Raw genomic sequence first — 18,783 nt, 5'->3', positions numbered from 1 at the left:
GTTCTACCTAGTCTGTTAGGTGTCTCCATACCCTGTTATGTTCTACCTAGTCTGTTAGGTGTCCCCATACCCTGTTATGTTCTACCTAGTCTGTTAGGTGTCTACATACCCTGTTATGTTCTACCTAGTCTGTTAGGTGTCTCCATACCCTGTTATGTTCTACCTAGTCTGTTAGGTGTCCCCATACCCTGTTATGTTCTACCTAGTCTGTTAGGTGTCTACATACCCTGTTATGTTCTACCTAGTCTGTTAGGTGTCTCCATACCCTGTTATGTTCTACCTAGTCTGTTAGGTGTCCCCATACCCTGTTATGTTCTACCTAGTCTGTTAGGTGTCCCCATACCCTGTTATGTTCTACCTAGTCTGTTAGGTGTCTACATACCCTGTTATGTTCTACCTAGTCTGTTAGGTGTCCCCATACCCTGTTATGTTCTACCTAGTCTGTTAGGTGTCCCCATACCCTGTTATGTTCTACCTAGTCTGTTAGGTGTCCCCATACCCTGTTATGTTCTACCTAGTCTGTTAGGTGTCCCCATACCCTGTTATGTTCTACCTAGTCTGTTAGGTGTCCCCATACCCTGTTATGTTCTACCTAGTCTGTTAGGTGTCCCCATACCCTGTTATGTTCTACCTAGTCTGTTAGGTGTCCCCATACCCTGTTATGTTCTACCTAGTCTGTTAGGTGTCCCCATACCCTGTTATGTTCTACCTAGTCTGTTAGGTGTCCCCATACCCTGTTATGTTCTACCTAGTCTGTTAGGTGTCCCCATACCCTGTTATGTTCTACCTAGTCTGTTAGGTGTCCCCATACCCTGTTATGTTCTACCTAGACTGTTAGGTGTCCCCATACCCTGTTATGTTCTACCTAGTCTGTTAGGTGTCCCCATACCCTATTATGTTCTACGTAGTCTGTTAGGTGTCCCCATACCCTGTTATGTTCTACCTAGACTGTTAGGTGTCCCCATACCCTATTATGTTCTACGTAGTCTGTTAGGTGTCTACATACCCTATTATGTTCTACCTAGTCTGTTAGGTGTCCCCATACCCTGTTATGTTCTACCTAATCTGTTAGGTGTCCACATACCCTTTTATTTTCTTCCTAGTCTGTTAGGTGTCCCCATACCCTATTATGTTCGATCATTGAATTGAACCACTACTGATATGACAAAAGGCTTGAGCTGAGCCAACAGTGCTTTGATTTGATTTTGGTTTCAACGGAACGGACATTAAAGTCTACTCTTTTAAATTCTATAAATTTACGGTATTTTCCTTCAAATTTAGTGTCTCTTTTTTATATCTTTATTTACAGTTTGCAGATTTTTTTAAGATATATATAAACAAGTTCCTTTAGATATAAATTTGATATACAGACTTTTAGAAATAAATGCATAGTTAAATACACACTCTTACATATATATAGATTATATATCACTCGAAGCGAAAAGGAAAAATCATTAAACTAAGTTTCTGTTAAAACAACATTATAAACAAAAAGCAAATATATATTTATAGGACTATGTTACAAATAGTGCAATAATGTTTCCTGCTAGCACAATATGTTTTTAATACTAAAGTTACATGTGTACTGTTTTTAATTGTACAAGTCTACATGAAATCGAAGCCATACAATGTTCTGTCTAGTTAAGGTCACATAATTTCAACCCAAATTAATTCTTCTAAATAAAAAAAAGGAATATTATTAAAGGGAAGCATAGCTTCTTTATTTAATCGCTGTTCGACATGTATATTTTTTTTACATTATCTACTTTGCAATTAACTCCTTTTTTTCCAAAATTCACACAAGTACAAAAAAGTTAATGCAGGGAATGTTTGTCTTCTCAGAGGAGTACATCCTTAGGAAAAATACCAACATTAAATACAGTGATAGTCTTTCCGTTTATTCTTTGTTGGTAAAACCACTGTGTGCCCAACGTTTTAGTTCAACCGGATTAGGTGTGAGTGTGTGTGAGAGGGTGTTTGCGCGGGTGGTGTGTGGCTGTTTGGTGTGCCCCTGTGTGGTGTGTGCGTGTTATAAGTGTCTGTTTGGTGTGCACATGTTATGTGTGCCTGTGTGGTGTTTGCCTGTATGATGTGTGCCTTTGTGGTGTGCGCTTGTGTGATGTGTGTCCGTTTTGTGTGTGCCTGTGTGGAGTTTGCCTGTGTGGTGTGTGCCTACGTGGTAAGTGCCTGTTTGGCGGTTCCTGTGTGGTATGAAGCCGTGTAGTGTGTGCATGTGTGGTGTATACATATGTGGTGTGTAGTATGTGCCTGTGTGGTATGTATGTGTGTGCCTATGTGGTGTGTAGTTGTGTGGTGTATACCCGTGTGGTGGGTAATTGTGTGGTGTGTACCTGTGTGGTGTTTGCCTGTGCGGTGTGTGCCTGTGTGGTGTGTGCATATTATGTGTGTATGTGTAGTTTGTGCCTGTGTTATAAGTGTCTGTGTGATGTGTGCCTTAGTAGTGTGTGCCATTGATGTGTCTTCATGTGGGGTGTGTACTTGTGCGGTGTGTACCTGGGTGGTGTGTGCATGTTATGTGGGTTAGTGTGGTTTGTTGTTGTGTGGTGTGTAATTGTGTAGTGTTAACCTGTGTGGCGTGTACCTGTTTGGTGCGGCATGTGTGGAATGTGCCGTTGTGGTGTATACCTGTGTGGTGTGTAATTGTGCGGTGTATACATGTGTGGTGTATGCCCGTGCGGTGTAAGCCTGTTGTGTGTGTTCCTGTGTGTCATGTTCCTGTGTCGTGTCTGCATGTTTTGTGTGTACGTGTAGTGTATGCCTGTGTGGTATGTGCCCGTGTGGTGTGCGCCTGTGTTGTGTGCCCTTGTGGTGTCTTCCTGTGTGGTGTGTGTAGTTGTGTTATGTGTACCTGTGTGGTGTGTGCATGTTTTGTGTATACATGTGTTTTGTTGATGTGTAGTGTGTGTACGTGTGGTGTGTACCTGCATGGCGTGTGCATGTTATATGTGTGCGTGTGGTTTGTTGTTGTGTGGTGTGTAATTGTGTCGTGTGTGCCTGTGTGGCGTGTACCTGTGTGGTGTGGCATGTGCTGTGTGTGCATGTGTGGTGTGTGCCTGTGTGGTGTGTGCATGCTATGTGTGTTTGTGTAGTTTGTGCAGGAGTGATGTGTGCCTGTGTGATGTGTGCCTGTGTGGTGTGTATTTGCGTCGTTTGTGCATATGTGGTGTTTGCGTGTTATGTGTGCCTGTGTGGTGTGTAACTGTGTGGTGTGTGCCTGTGTGGTGTGTGCCTGTGAGGTGTTTGCCTGTGTGGTGTGTGCATATTTGGTATGTGCCTGTGTGGTTTGTGTACATTTGTTGAGTGTGTCTGTGTGGTGTGTACATGTTATATGTGTACCTGTGGTTTGTTCCTGTATGATGTGTGCCTGTGTTGTGTGTATGATATGTGTGCCTTTGTAGTGTGTGCTTGTTTTGTTGTCCCATGTGGTGTATGCCTGTGTGGTGTTTTGTCCGTGTGGTGTGTTCCTTTCTGGTGTGTGCCTGTGTGGTGTGTGTTTGTGTGGTGTTTAATTGTGTGAAGTAAGCCTGTGTGGGATGTGCCTTTGTTGTGTGCGTGTGTTGTGTGTGCCAGTTTGGTGTGTAATTGTGTGGTGTGTGCCTGTATGATGTGTAATTGTGCGGTGTGTGCCTGTGTGGTGTGTAATCGTGTGGTGTTAACCTGTGTGATGTATATCCGTGTGGTGTGTGTATGCTATGTGTGTCTGTGTGTGCCTTTGTATTGTGTGCTAGATTTGTTTTCCCGTGTGAAGTGTGCCTGTGTGGTATGTCATGTGTCGTGATAATTGTGTGAAGTAAGCCTGTGTGGGATGTGCCTTTGTTGTGTGCGTGTGTTGTGTGTGCCAGTTTGGTGTGTAATTGTGTGGTGTGTGCCTGTGTGATGTGTAATTGTGCGGTGTGTGCCTGTGTGGTGTGTAATCGTGTGGTGTTAACCTGTTCGATGTATATCCGTGTGGTGTGTGTATGCTATGTGTGTCTGTGTGTGCCTTTGTATTGTGTGCTAGATTTGTTTGCCCGTGTGAAGTGTGCCTGTGTGGTGTGTCATGTGTCGTGATCATGTATGTCGTGTACAAATCATGTATGCCTGTGTGGTGTGTGCCTGCGTGGTGTTTGCCTGTGTGATGTGTGAATATTATGTGTGCCCGTGTGATGTGTGCCTGTGTAGTGTGTACTTGTGGTGTGTGTTTCTGTGTGTCGTCTTTATGTGTAGTGTGTGCATGGTATGTGTGTACGTGTGGTGTAAAGCATGTGTGGTTTGTGCTCGTGTGGTGTGCGCCTGTGTGGTGTGTGCTCTTGTTGTGTCTTCATGTGTACTGTGTGTACTTGTGTGGTGTGTGCATGTTATGTGTGTACGTGTGGTTTGTTTCTGTGTGGTGTGTGCCTGTGGTGTGTGTGCCTGTGTGGCGTTTACCTGTGTGGTGTGTGCCCTTGTGGTGTCTTCCTGTGTGGTGTGTGTACGTGTGTGGTGTGCGCATGTTATGTGTGTACGTGTGGTTTGTTTCTGTGTGGTGTGTGCCTGTGGTGTGTGTGCCTGTGTGGCGTTTACCTGTGTGGTGTGTGCCCTTGTGGTGTCTTCCTGTGTGGTGTGTGTACGTGTGTGGTGTGTGCATGTTATGTGTGTACGTGTGGTTTGTTTCTGTTTGGTGTGTGCCTGTGGTGTGTGTGCCTGTGTGGCGTTTACCTGTGTGGTGCGGCATGTGTTGTGTGTGCATATTATCTGTGTACGTGTGTTTTGTGTCCGTGTGTTTTGTGTCCGTGTGGTGTGTGTCTGTGCGGTATGCGCCTGTGTGGTTTGTGCATGTTATGTTTGCCTGTATGGTGTGTAATTGTGCGGTGTGTGCATGTGTGGTGTGTGCATGTTATGTGTGCCCGTGTGGTGTGTGTCCGTGTGATGTGTGTCCGTATATTATGTGCCTGTGTGTTGTGTGCCCGTGTGGTGTGTGTCCGTGTGGTGTGTGTCTGTGTGGTATGTGCCTGTGTGGTTTGTGCATGTATGCCTGTATGGTGTGTAATTGTGCGATGTGTGCCCGTGTGGTGTGTGTCCGTGTGATGTGTGCCCGTATGGTGTCTGCCGGTGTGGTGTGTGCCTGTGTGTTGTGTTACCGTGTGGTGTGTGTCCATGTGATGTGTGCATGTTATGCGTGTCTGTGTGGTATGTGCCTGATTGGTTTGTGCCTGAGTGGTTCTTGCATGTTATGTATGCCTGTGTTGTGTGTGCCCATGTGTTTTGTGCCCGTGTGGTGTGTGCCTGTGTGGTGTCTGCCTGTGTGGTGTTTGCCTGTGTGATGAGTGTCTGTGTGCTGAAATGATAAAAAAAAATGTGAATCATCTCATAATGGTCAATCAGGCCATTGTCTAATGCGGTCTTTTAACCAATGAAAAACATGTCATTTCGCGAAAGATGTTGAATTTGTTTCTTCAATCCTCACAAACGCTTTAGAAACATCCCATTCACCAACTTTGATGAAAACCACAGCAAAAGAGAAGAAGTTATAGCTTGATTTGTTTCAGCAAACCAGAAGCTATGAATAGAATGCACCTGTAAGCTTATTCCTGAATAGACATGACCGAAAAATGTCATTATTGTCTGCGCAGTAGTTTTGTGAAATGCGTCGGACAAAATCTGGCAAATCGAAAATCAAAGATGAAAACAGGATAAAAGAAAACTCTCATCTCGCCTGGAGGACTTCAAAACATAACCCCAGGCTCATTCCAAGGATTCAGTAATACTTAAAACGAAACAACAGCATTGTGTCTTCAAACTGGGACTTAACCAGTTGATAAAAACTGGTGGTATAGGATTTAAAAGCAGGCTATAAGAATGTTTTGCCTGAAATCTGGAAACTAACTATGCAGGCTGTTAACCTCTTGTTACATGAGTGTCAAGAGTGTATCACTAAATCTTGAAATAAATCTTGAAAATCTTGGAAATGTATAAGTAAGCCATCACATGTATATACCACAATCTCTAGGACTAATAATCAGTGTTCGTACGTGACAACCAGTAATATGTCTATCCAGAACAGGATTTCACCCCCAGGTGAGAATTCGTGCAGGGCGTGTACTCGTGGTGCAAACTCAGCAAACTTAGCACGGCTTTCAACCAGTTAATAAACTGTACAGGGGTGAGAAATCGTGTTGTACCGCAGCAAACCTAGCACGGTTTATCGCCCGATTGATATATCGTGCACGCGTGAGAAATCGTGGCAGAAGAGTCCCCTCCGATCCACTGAATACATATAAATAATTAAAATATGTTAAATCTTACCAGAAATGTTCTTAACAAAGGAATCTCCTTGGTTTGATGTGGGATGTCGGGAGAATTAGGAATACACCTTGAAGGGTCCAGAGAATGGAGAAGTGAACTGTTCTCATCACGGTTGATGCTGTCGGGATGATATTTATACGATATGTTAGTTCATCACAGCGTATTCCGAAAATATTAGGTCATCTCAAATTAGAATTCCACACCGTCTTTAATCAGCTATGAACTTTTCAACATTCAATGTCTACAAGAATGAACATTCAAACTTTTGTATAGATACCGATATACATTCAGCGCTGTGTTACATCAGCATGAAGAGATTACTTTTCTGGTATTACACAAGTTTAACATCTTATCTCCGTACACGCCGGATCTATTATGACGTGCCTGTTGATATCTGGTTGCTTTATACACACACACAGAGTATGCGTACTTATGTTTATATGAACAATGGTTTCCGTTTTTCATTTTACAGATATAATGAAATTGCAAACGGGTTTTCCTAGAATATGTACTGGAAGCGGATGTGGACGTGGGGCCATGCTTATGTTGTTGTAGTTTGTATTGGCTAGTAGTGCAGACCTAGACTCCCTATAGTAGTATGTAGTGTACCTAGTTACAATGCATATCTGTAATATAAGTCAGTTAATGTACCTTATTCTGGTATCATCTGACCTCTATCCGGTATCCCCTACCTTCCACTGTCTAACCATATCGTTTCCCTGTTGTCTCGGGAAATGGTTGCAGATTGTCTCCAAAGCGGTTGCTGACGTGTGACGATACAAATATGAAAATCAATTTCTAAATCCGCTTCCTGAGGGGAAAACAGTATAGCGTCATCGTTCTGATTCAAAGGACAGTGCGCAATTACCTTTGCACGTTAAGTATAAGATCACGGGGGCCATTTGTTGGTCAACGTGCCGTTCGAATGCAATGGCTGAAATGACCGCACATTTTGTAACGTTTTTGTAAGAGGTTTCCCCAGATCCGTTATAACGCCAAAAGCTTAAAAATGAACAGATGGCAGTGTAAAGACGTATTGTTTAAAAGTTAATGGTACAGTTTTGAGTTGCCGTCAAACCGTATCCATCATCATATGTCAGGTCATGTTTCCTTTCCTATGTCACTGATACTGTAAATATTAAAAAGAATATATTGTGTAGCTTATTAGCGCATATTATCAATCGGAATGTCCCCAGATTGAAGTGAGTTTGATTATTAATTAATTAACATACATTAATTAATATATATAATACTCTTCTCATGTTTTCACATATTGGGCTGATATAAGTTTTTCCTGTCAGGTGCGACCCAATTGGTGAAAAGTGAAAAATAAATAAATATTTTAAGCTTTCGCTTACATGCGAAATTGAAATTAATTAATGCATTTCATTAATTGAAATGACCCAGATTAGATTGAGTTTGAAAAATAAGATACTAACATACAATGATTAATGGATTTAATACACTTTTTGTTATCGTTTATTAGGGGTAAAGTCGTCTACCCAAACTAATTTCATTTATGCGGAACTGCGATGTACGCTGGTTTGGTTTAATTTTGTTTAACGTCCTATTAACAGCTTAGGTCATTTAAGGACGTACCTCAATGTATGTTGTGGATGCTTAAATCGTGTATGTGTGCTGGAGACAGGATATGTTGGTGTAATTGGCTCCCTGTGACAGCGCGGATCTGATGCCGACTGTATAGTGCTATCCCACTGAAATATTATGCCGAAGGCACCCAGTACAGCAATTCTGCGGGTCACATTATACTGACAACGGGTGAACCAGTATATTGCCATTACCCAAAATGCTGAACGTTTAGCAGGGAATAAGTACCATTTTAAGGACTTTGGTATGTCCCGGCCTGGAGACAAAACCCATTGCCTTCCCACCTGGGCAAAGGCTCAACATTAAAGCCAAACGTGAGGTATTGCCAAGCAAAACACTAGGAAAACGTAGTTAGAAAAAGAGTATACAAGATATACAAATAATAACAAATATTGGTTAAACATTGTTCACAGCCAGAAAAGTGTACATGTAAAGTCTATCAATAGTGAGCTGAACTCACTAGCGGAGACTTCACGTATGATGGATTGGGCTAAGTGAACTAAAACTGATCATGGTTTTGGTTGTGTATGGCTTGAACAGGGAGTTGGTGACATTTTTTATTGTTTCAAACAAGAGTTTGAGACATTTTTATACAAGATTGGCAAAGTTAACTGTCAAATCGTCCAGAGCCAGATGTTATGTACTATTTTCACACGAATTCGGTAAAAAGAATTATCTTGATTTGGTTGATATAAAAAAAGTTTCAAAAATGTTTAACTTGTATATCTTCACATAGATTAGATATGGAAGCGGGAAGATGGCATAAACCTAATTCCATGCCACCAGATTTGCGGTTCTGTATCATATGTGCTCTAGTTGAGGATGAATACCATTGCATTATGGGATGCCCATTATACTCTGAAATTATGTCAACAAATCAATACAGGAGATACTTTATATGACCAAATATGGACTTATTGGTAGAATTTATTTCATCGAAGAACAAAACTATACTTCAAAATGTAGTAAGGTATATTTTATAAAGCAAAAGAAATACAATCGGAATAATATTACATTAAAATAACATTAAAATATGTCAGTGTATCCTTCGCTCATAATAATGTAACACTTATTTTTACTATGTACAGATTGCATTAACGCTGCCTGTTGTAAACTTGTCAGAATTTGATTTTTACCGCAACCAGGTTGTAAATATTGTGGATGTATGAAGCACAAAGGCATTAATGTCTATTGCAAGAGATAAATACATATCCTTATCATGTTGGGCTGTTTTAACATAGTGACACGCTACAAAGCCTCCTCTTTGATTGATTGTCTCTGCTGTCTTTAACGGTACACTCTTGACTAATTAACGAAGATTAGTTTTATGAAGTGAAAATCGTTTCTTTTGTTGTTTCGTCAAAGGCAAATTACTTTGTAAGAAGTTGTAAACACACTCACAAATACAATGAATTTAACCTTTCTCGGCCTTTGCGGTGTACTATGTTTTGAACACACTCACAAATACAATGAATATAACCTTTCTCGGCCTTTGCGGTGTACAATGTTTTGAACACACTCACAAATACAATGAATTTAACCTTTCTCGGCCTTTGCGATGATTATTCGACATGCACTTAAGGATTGACCTTCATTTTGACGGCGTATACGGTAGTATAAACGCAGTTGGCAACGAACATATTCTATGGTGCGCGTTAGCGCTCCATTAAGAATATGTTCGTAAGTATAAATCCGCCGAGCCTTTTTTCACTGCGTATATGCCTATTTATACGCAGTCAGAGTTTACTAAGCTGAAGAAGGGAGACATGTACATATAATGTTGTTTACACACCCATAAGTGCAATGGATTAAACCTTTCTCTGTCTTTGCGATGATTATTCTACTCGTACAATGTTTACCTTGACACATATACTGCAGGTCTTTATAGTGGTTTTCAAGAAATTACGACATTTTACAATTGATAGCTCAGAAGAGTACCACCCCCCGGAGAGAAACGTCTGTTTTTTGAAGCATCTCTAGGGTTTTTCATTATTACGATGTAATGGTCATTTATACTGATGTTTCTGTGTTCTCTGTTTTGGAAAAATCATTTTTGAACGATGCACATCACGCTGATATTTTTGTGATGACTTTTCTGTGTAAATAACGACGTCACTGTTGTGTTTACGTCTGCCATTAAATTGTCTATGATGATCAAATGTTTGAATGAAGTGTCCAAATGATCTAAAGTAGGCAAACCTTCGAGAAAATCGACACTTTCTACGAACGCATAAAGACTCTGATATTCTCCGTAACACCACACGATATGATCGGGTACTGCAGTCATCATTTCCTGGATTTTTTTTACGAACTTTTTAACGAACATGCTTTTAACGCCATGTAAGGCCTGCACTCATGCATGTAAAGGACCTTCGGCATGGTACTTCCGTGAGATAGAACTATAAAGTAGGCATCAGATCTGCGCTATCACAAGGAGGCAAATACACCAACATACTCTGTCTCCGGCACACATATCCTGGTTGTATGAATAAGTGTAAGATCATGAATGTGTGAGTTAGTGTTAGATCCTTTATGTATGTGTATATAAGATCCTATATGTGTGAATTCGTGTAAGATCTTGTATGTTTTAATAAGTGTAAGATCCTTTATGTATGAACTTATGTAAGATCCTGTATGTGTGAGTAAATGTAAGATCCTGTACGTGTGAGTTAGTGTAAGATCCTGTATGTGTGACTTAGTGTCAGATCATGTTTACATGAATTAGTGTAAGGTCCTGTATGTATGAATTAGTGTAAAATCCTGTAAATAATAATTAGTTTAAGATAATTTATGTATGAACTTATGTAAGATCCTGTATGTATGAGTTAATCAAATATCCGGTATGCATGAGCTAATGTTATATCCGGTTTGTATGAGTTAATGTAAGATCATGTATGTATGAGTTAATGTAAGATCATGTATGCATGAGTTAATGTTATATCCGGTGTGTATGAGTTAATGTTAGATCATGTTAATGTGAGTTAGTGTAAGATTATGTATGTATTAATAAGTGTAAGATCACGTTTGCATGAATTAGTGTAATATCATGTATGTATGAATTAGTGTAAGATCCTGTAAATATGAATTAGTTTAAGATCCTTAATGTATGAACTTATGTAAGATCCTTTATGTATGAATTAGTGTAAAATCCTGTAAATATAATTTGGTTTAAGATCCTTTATGTATAAACTTATGTAAGATCATGTATGTAGGAGTTAGTTTAAGATCATATATGTGTGAGTTAGTGTAAAATCCTGTATGTATTAATGTGTGTAAGATCATGTTTGCATGAATTAGTGTAAGATCCTGTGTGTATGAATTAGTGTAAGATCTTGTATGTATTAGTTAATGTAAGAGCATGTATGTATGAATTAGTTTAAGATATTGTATGCATAAGATAGTGTAAGATCCTTTATGTGTGAGTTAATGTAAGATCCTGTATGTATTAGTTGATTTAAGATCCTGTAAGTATGAGTTTATGTAAGTTACTGTAAACATGAGTTGATGTAAGATCTTGTATCTAAGATTTAATGTAAGATCGTGTATGTATGAATAAGTGTAAGATCCTGTATGTATAAATTAGTGTAAGATCCTTTATGTGTCAGTTAATGTAAGATCATGTATGTATTAGTTGATTTAAGATCCTGTAAGTGTGAGTTTATGTAAGTTCCTGTATATATGAGCTGATGTAAGATCTTGTATGTATGATTTAATGTTAGGTCTTGTATGTATGAATAAGTGTAGGATCCTGTATGTATAAATTAGTGTAAGATCCTTTATGTGTGAGTTAATGTAAGATCCTGTATGTGTGAGTTAGTGTAAGATCCTGTATGTGTGAGTTAGTGTAAGATCCTGTATGTATGAAGTAGTGAAATATCTTGTATGCATTAGTTAATGTAAGATTATGTATGTTTGAATTAGTATAAGATCATTTATGTATAAGTTAATGTAAAATCATGTATGCATAAGTTAGTGTAAGATCGTGTTTGTATGAGTTAATATAATATCCTGTATATATGAATTAATGAAACATCTTGTATGTATTAGTTAATGTAAGATTCTATATGTATGAATGTGTCATTGAAGTTAGTATATGAAATTAGTATGTGTCATGGAAACGCATACACAACAGACATGGAGGCACGTCTTGAAAGGAGCTAAGCTGTTATTGGGACTAAAACAAAGTAAAACCAGACCATTGAAACAGAGCATTAAGTGAATCTCCTCTGGCGATTGGACAATCTAGTGTACGGGGAGTGACCCCAGGGACCCAAACCTGGCAGTTATCCATATGTGAAAAAATTCATATCATCAAATTTTATTGAGAAAGATTGCATAGTCAACTGGATAGAAAAACAGGCAAAGCCTATATAAATTCTCTCCGTCAAAGGACCAAAGTGGAATAAACTATGAGACATACTATTTTAGACATGATAGAAATGACAAATTTAACACAAACAAAATCCTATTAACAAAAGGCTAAGGGGAAGTAACTCATGAAGGAAACATCTCACACAACTCATACACACTTACACACACATTTAAGTACATGAACAAATACATTATTTTCAGCATAAATACACACTATCATAAACAGATATTGGCAGATTTAGACCAAACGTCCATGTGCATATATCGCTCAGGTATGTGAGAAATGTTCTGGGAAATAAAAAAAACATGTAAAAAAAAAACATCAGAGTAGCAGTGTCATTATAATTGAGATGGGAATGGTGAGTGAGCCCTGTCACATTGACTTGAATTTTGCAGATAAAACAATAAAAGGTTTAGTTGATTGTTATGGCAAAGAGAAGGAGAAAGTAGTTTATGATGATGGGAGAGGACGACTGCCAAGAGAAGTCAAGGGCATCATAAACCTAGAGAAACTGAAGATTGAATGACAAGGCTTCAAATGAATACTGCGGGGACCCCTTTATATAGGAAACTGAGTACCAAAAACCGCTTTGTAAGAGACTGTCAACATTACACAAATATGTGATGCTTGGTCCAGGTGTTGATACTTAAATGTTTGGACCTGTAATATATCCTTTGAACAATATGGCTATAGATATCGCAGGCCAGGTAGACTTAGGCAGCCAAAGTGCATGAAAGTGAAATGATATTCGAAAAATTGTGATGATTAAGGTCAATGCATATAAATACAACGTAAGCTAGGAGGTTTGATGTATGTACAATACAGAACAAGAAATCAAACAGCATACGGTATGTATTTTATTTCTTTAGTAAAATCACATCCACAATCACTAACAAGTCAAACAAATTAACTGCAGTTACGGTTATAATACCCGTGGAAATATAACAATGAGTAGTCCTACCTATTAACTATCAACAGTGTGATACAATTACTCATTGGAAAAGTGCTTACGTGGAACACGTTACACAGTTAAGTACAAATCGTACGTGTGCGACACCCTCCACCTTAAGGCCCATAAACCGTATAAATGTTTAGAGAATATTCACGTAAAGGCCTGGATAGATCACCTTGAAATATTCGATTTAACAAATTAGTCACGAGCTATTTATGCCCACCAATAAAACACTACATGCAGGTTTGACGTCAGCCTGTTAGGTTTGATTAACAATTTGTGTTGTCGTCTATATTCCTTATTTATTTACAGCTTATGCAATGTGACGTCACTCCGTTACGGACTACCAATAACTGGCGAGTATATAAGTGAAATAACGTAAGGGAATGATCTTGTGTTCGACATGGATACCCGAGATGGTCTCACTTTGTGATGTGTCTACACATAACTACTGAGACGACCGTGTCGGGTAAGTAAAACGACGGGAAATTTCTCAGCCTCTCATTGATTAAACGAGTTGTTTACAAAAATTTGAAACTCTATATTTAATAATACCTGATAATTTACATATTTGTGTCCCTTTTCTGAAGGTTATCGTTTAGTATCTGTATAGAAATTAACTATACTATTATTTATGTGTTTCATTATTGTTGTGAACTTATACAAAAGTTTGGATAAATTGTCTTTAGGCTGGACAGAGTTTTGGCAATTTTGTTTCAACTCATAAAACATATATTATATTTATCTATTTAACTAGTTCAGACCATTTTGTCAAAGGTCCTTTGCTGAAATAGTAGTCCCCCCCCCCCCCCCCCCCCAGGTTTGTCCGGTACGTAGTTTCTATACAATCCTCGCTGTGACCTATGCCCCGGGGCAAATTCTCTACTATTCACCGGGTGTAACCAGATTTGGTGGAAATATTATTGATTTAAAAATTCCTTCACTCCGTTTTTTCTTTTTCTTTCCCAAACTAAGCTATCAGAATCTTTGTGCTCTTGATACTTTATAAATCCATATTGCAAATTTCTTATATTGGCAACAAAACAATTTTACCATTACAAAGCCTTTAATGTATTTTGTATCAGAATACTTTACTCACAGTAGCTATCTGATATAGGTGTACTGTTTGTTTAATATACAAATGATTACCAGTGGGGACTATGGTTGCCTTAACATTCTTTGCCTTGTTTCTTAGGCTCTATAAAATCATAATTTCTGAAACTTGTTGAGGTTATTTTACAGTCGATCTATCCATGCGCCCACCTCCATTATGAGAATACCTGTGATAAGGTACAATAGTTTATGCTCCCCGTTGTTATCGGGGTTTCTTAACAGAACACTGATCTACAACGTAGTCTTTAAATAATCTATAGATGTGGAATGTACTTTTAATCATCTGGAAGACTATTTTTCAGTATAAAATGATAACAATACTAATAAACTTTATTTTATGAGGATAAAATAACCTGTTTAGCTGATGCTAATCTAATCAGTTATGTGTTACGTAGGTACAGGAATCTCAACAAGAGGGTAATATTTTTGAAGTCTAACACGAGGATGTTTTATTTACCCCCCTCCCATGTCCCCTTTTCTACCGTACAAGAAGGTTGGAATGGTAAACCAAATGCACCGCGCCATCATCAAGGACGAAGATTGCTGACTCGATCATGGTAACTCTGCATGAAATGATTGTAAGAGTGGAATTTAGAGCAATACCACTTGTGAAATGTCTTTTCCTAATACGGAGGATTCCCCTGTCATACCAACTATGACTTCACGTCAACAATAGAATATCACGAAAGAAAACTTCGATTTGCAGGCAATTATGAAAGCAACCTTTGCCTTTCATGAATTTTCCACCTGTATGTGATATAAGAGAAAAATAGCCATTCCTTACTTTATGAGTAAGAAAGAAAAATCTCTGGGTTGATATTTTCCTGTATTAACCCAGAGGCGGGGAAGGCTTATATAAGGATAACACACCCAGCAATTGTTATTTTTAGCTTAGCTGTCCGTTGCCCGTCTTCCTTCCGGCTTTAACTATTTTCTTTAAGCGACTTTATCTCAAACAAAAGGCCCGGGTTCGTGGTCATTTACCAGTAGCATAATGGAATGACGTGCTACCAGGTTTGTTCAAATAAATGACATTGATGCATTTTCAAGGTCACATGGGTCCAACGCTCTACAAAATCTACATTTACCCTCTTACAAAATGTACAAGGTCACAGGGGTCTGATGTTCTACAGGTTTTTTATGATTACTAAAAAGCGCTGAGTGATGATTATTGGCTAGTTTTTGCATTCCGGGATAAAGGGTTAATAAACTTGTTCAAATGAATGACCTTGGCTAATTTTAAATATCACATGGGTGAAAAGTTCTATAAATCTTCAAACAGGTTCTTCTAAATAGCCTTAAGGCATAGTTTGACAAGTAGCATGCCTTGACCTACTTTAAATTCACATTGTTTTTTTTTGTTTAAATATTTCAGCTACTTCTGAATAACCAAAATGTAAAGTCTGATGAACATTGGCCAGTTACATGCTGGGATGAAGAAAACACTTGTTCAAATGAACGACTATGACTTTCCTAAGATCACAGATGTTAAATGTGTTAAAAATGTTTTTTGAATCTTAATTTCCTAGATGTAAATGGGGGATGATATTTTGTCAGTAGCATGCTGGGATGACTTTCAAGGTCACAGTGGTCAAATATAATGAGCTTTTTTAAAAGCTGTTTCTCAATAGCCAAAAGACCCAATGTAATAGTATCTGGCAAGTAGCTTGCTGGGATGAATGGCTACCATTTTGTTCGTAATGAATGACCTTAACCCACTTGCAAAGTCTCTGGGGTCAAATGTGTTAAATTCTTCAAACAAATTCTAAATAACCCAAAGACCAGTGGTGTTGATATTTGTCCAGTAACATGCATAGATAAAGAGATGGCAAGTTTGTTCAAGTAAATGTAAGATTTCCAAGGTCACGGGGATCTAGTGTTAAAAACGATTACCTCAAAAGTTATAAGGTGATAATATGTGGCCAGTCGCCAGCTGGGAAGAAGAGCTACGTTTGTTCAAATGAATTACCTAATTAGACTGTCAAGGTCACAGGGGTCAAATGTATTTAAATATTATGCAGGTTCGTTTGAATGAAAAAGAGTTTATATAGATATATTTAGATAATATTTCGCCTCTAGCTTTATTTAAGGTTACAATATTAATACCAGGTGAGCGATGCATGCCCATTAGACCTCTGTTTACATTTTGCTCTCTCTCTATGCGTATTTATTTTTTATTCTTCGTTATTCAGGAATAAGCAATTTCAGCAAAGTACTACGTGTTTTATGGTTACCGCGTAAAACTTAGCGATGCATGAAACAGGCAAGCTTAACATAAATGATTATATTTGTATTATATAATGTATTGAAATGTGTCCCATTATAGGTGACAGTATATTCAGTATTGATTCGCATTCTCGGGGAATTACCAGGATTCATCACAACACAACTGTTTCTGACGTTTTATACTCGCACTATGGTGTAATGGATACCCGCAGAAAGCTGTATGCAGATCATGAATGGATTTACTGTATAGGATATAAAGATATGTAAGTATAGAAAATATACAATATCTATCTTCGTATGTTCCACTTGTGTTATTCATGTCCTTATAATTGGTATTTATATTTCCATTTTGTAGTGTTTCAATATTTTTTAATACCAATACATTTTGCACGATTTTGGCTAAGATGATATATTATGTTAACATATCGAATAAATCTTGAACCAATGTTCACCTTATAGGAATATACTGCGGTTACAGAAGGATGGAAAGGGAAGTAGTTCCCATGGTCCATCGGAGTCAGGTATTATCTACCACTGCAGTCCAAAATCATCATGTAAGACTTTATTCTGTTCATACTTAAGTTACAAGCTACATGTACCTTAATCTGAAAACAGGGATTAATCTTTTCGATAGCTTGTTCGTGCATGTACATTTTGACAAACGACAAATGTGATTTTAGTTATATGACACACGTATTTTAAAATTTTACATGAACTTGTTTTGAGAAATCATACAGACCCGTACACGTTCGCTGTTCCACCTTGGACGCATACGGTACGGAAGTGCTACGCAAACGGTACGGAAGTGCTACGCAAATGGTACGCAAGTGCTACGCAAACGGTACGGAAATGGAACGCAAGTGCTACGCAAACGGTACGGAAGTGTTACGCAAACGGTACGGAAGTGCTACGTATGACGCTTACAAACGGTGATTCGTTTGTTGTGACAAGAACGGGTTTACATAAAAAGCGGAACCACATAAAATATCTAAAACGAAACGAACATACCCACACAGGAAAAAAACGTCAGTACACTGTAGGCTACGAGGATCGAGGCACATAAGAATGATTTAAATTTTGCCATTTCGTTTGCATAATGGATGAGTGTGAAACAAACAGAAATGTCTCGTGATGTATAAAGATAAAGGTCGATCAAATATTGGTACATGTAATATATCCATCACAAAGACCTGACGTTCGCTAACAGATCAACGCGACACACAGATAATAATAAGTTATGGTCAGAAGTATTTCCACCTGCTTACCGAACAAAAGACTAATTAATATAGACAGTAAGTAAACTTGTTACGGTTTTTTTAACGAGAAACGTAAAAATTAATAAGCCTAATAATAATGATAAAAAATGATATAAGTTCGGACTCCTGTGTTAAGGATCCAGTACCTCTATTTCTATTGTTTTTATCGTCTTAAAGTTAATACTTCCATACACTTTTAGATTTTTCGTAGGATTTGGAGACCGATAATGTGCTTAATTATTAGTACATGCAAAAACATGCATCGGAGATTTGAAATGTATACATGTTATACCATGTCTATAAATTAAATTTCATTCACAGATAAACAAGTTTTTTTGTTATACCTCATTTATTTTATTATGAAAATATAGTTGATTCCTGTTTAGGTATACATTGTACATGTATATTGTTACGGGAGTTATTCTATACTTTTTTCAGTTTGAAAGGCAAGCTCGTGCATGTAGGAAACTATTATGAATAAGAAAAATAATATGTACTAAATATATGTAAGTTTTACATTCATGATATCAGGGACAGTATATACGTCCCTGATGATATGTACCTCTATTAATAATTATTAATAAGAATATAGGTTTTCTTTATCGATCATAAAAATGTAGGTATCTATACTGACTTTTCTACAGGTAAATCTTACCTGTCTGAATCCTGGTACAGGAGAAACTATGACTGTCTGCCAGAGGGGTGTGTACTACAGAGGGTATAGATGTCTGATGTCAGATAACATAGGAACTGAGACCAAGTCAAACTTCAATATATCTACAATATGTATTTCTCCGTTTGTACATGTACGTTTGTACATTAACAGGTGTGGATCAAGGAGGGTGTGGGCTTAGGGCGATAGCTTCCTGATCAGGGTCCAGGGGCAATTAAAAGGGTGTGGGTAGGGGGAGGGGTTTATTTAATAGATACATTTATCACTCATTTATAACATTTTTCGCTTGGGAGGGGGG

At 38.2% G+C, this 18,783-nt stretch overlaps 1 protein-coding gene across 1 annotated transcript in view; it reads right to left on the bottom strand.

Moving 5' to 3' along the window:
- The window catches only part of LOC110464223, a 38,592-nt gene extending 31,916 nt beyond the window's left edge, over positions 1-6,676 (bottom strand). Inside the window, exon 1 of the mRNA XM_021519324.1 lies at positions 6,286-6,676. The gene's annotated coding sequence lies outside the window, so the exon portion shown is untranslated. The remainder of the gene's footprint in view (positions 1-6,285) is intronic.
- Positions 6,677-18,783: the final 12,107 nt, after the last annotated feature.

The sequence above is a fragment of the Mizuhopecten yessoensis genome, unplaced genomic scaffold, assembly GCF_002113885.1.
Source record: "Mizuhopecten yessoensis strain PY_sf001 unplaced genomic scaffold, ASM211388v2 scaffold10973, whole genome shotgun sequence".
NCBI lineage: Eukaryota > Metazoa > Mollusca > Bivalvia > Pectinida > Pectinidae > Mizuhopecten > Mizuhopecten yessoensis.
This window is presented reverse-complemented; position numbering and strand designations above follow the sequence as displayed.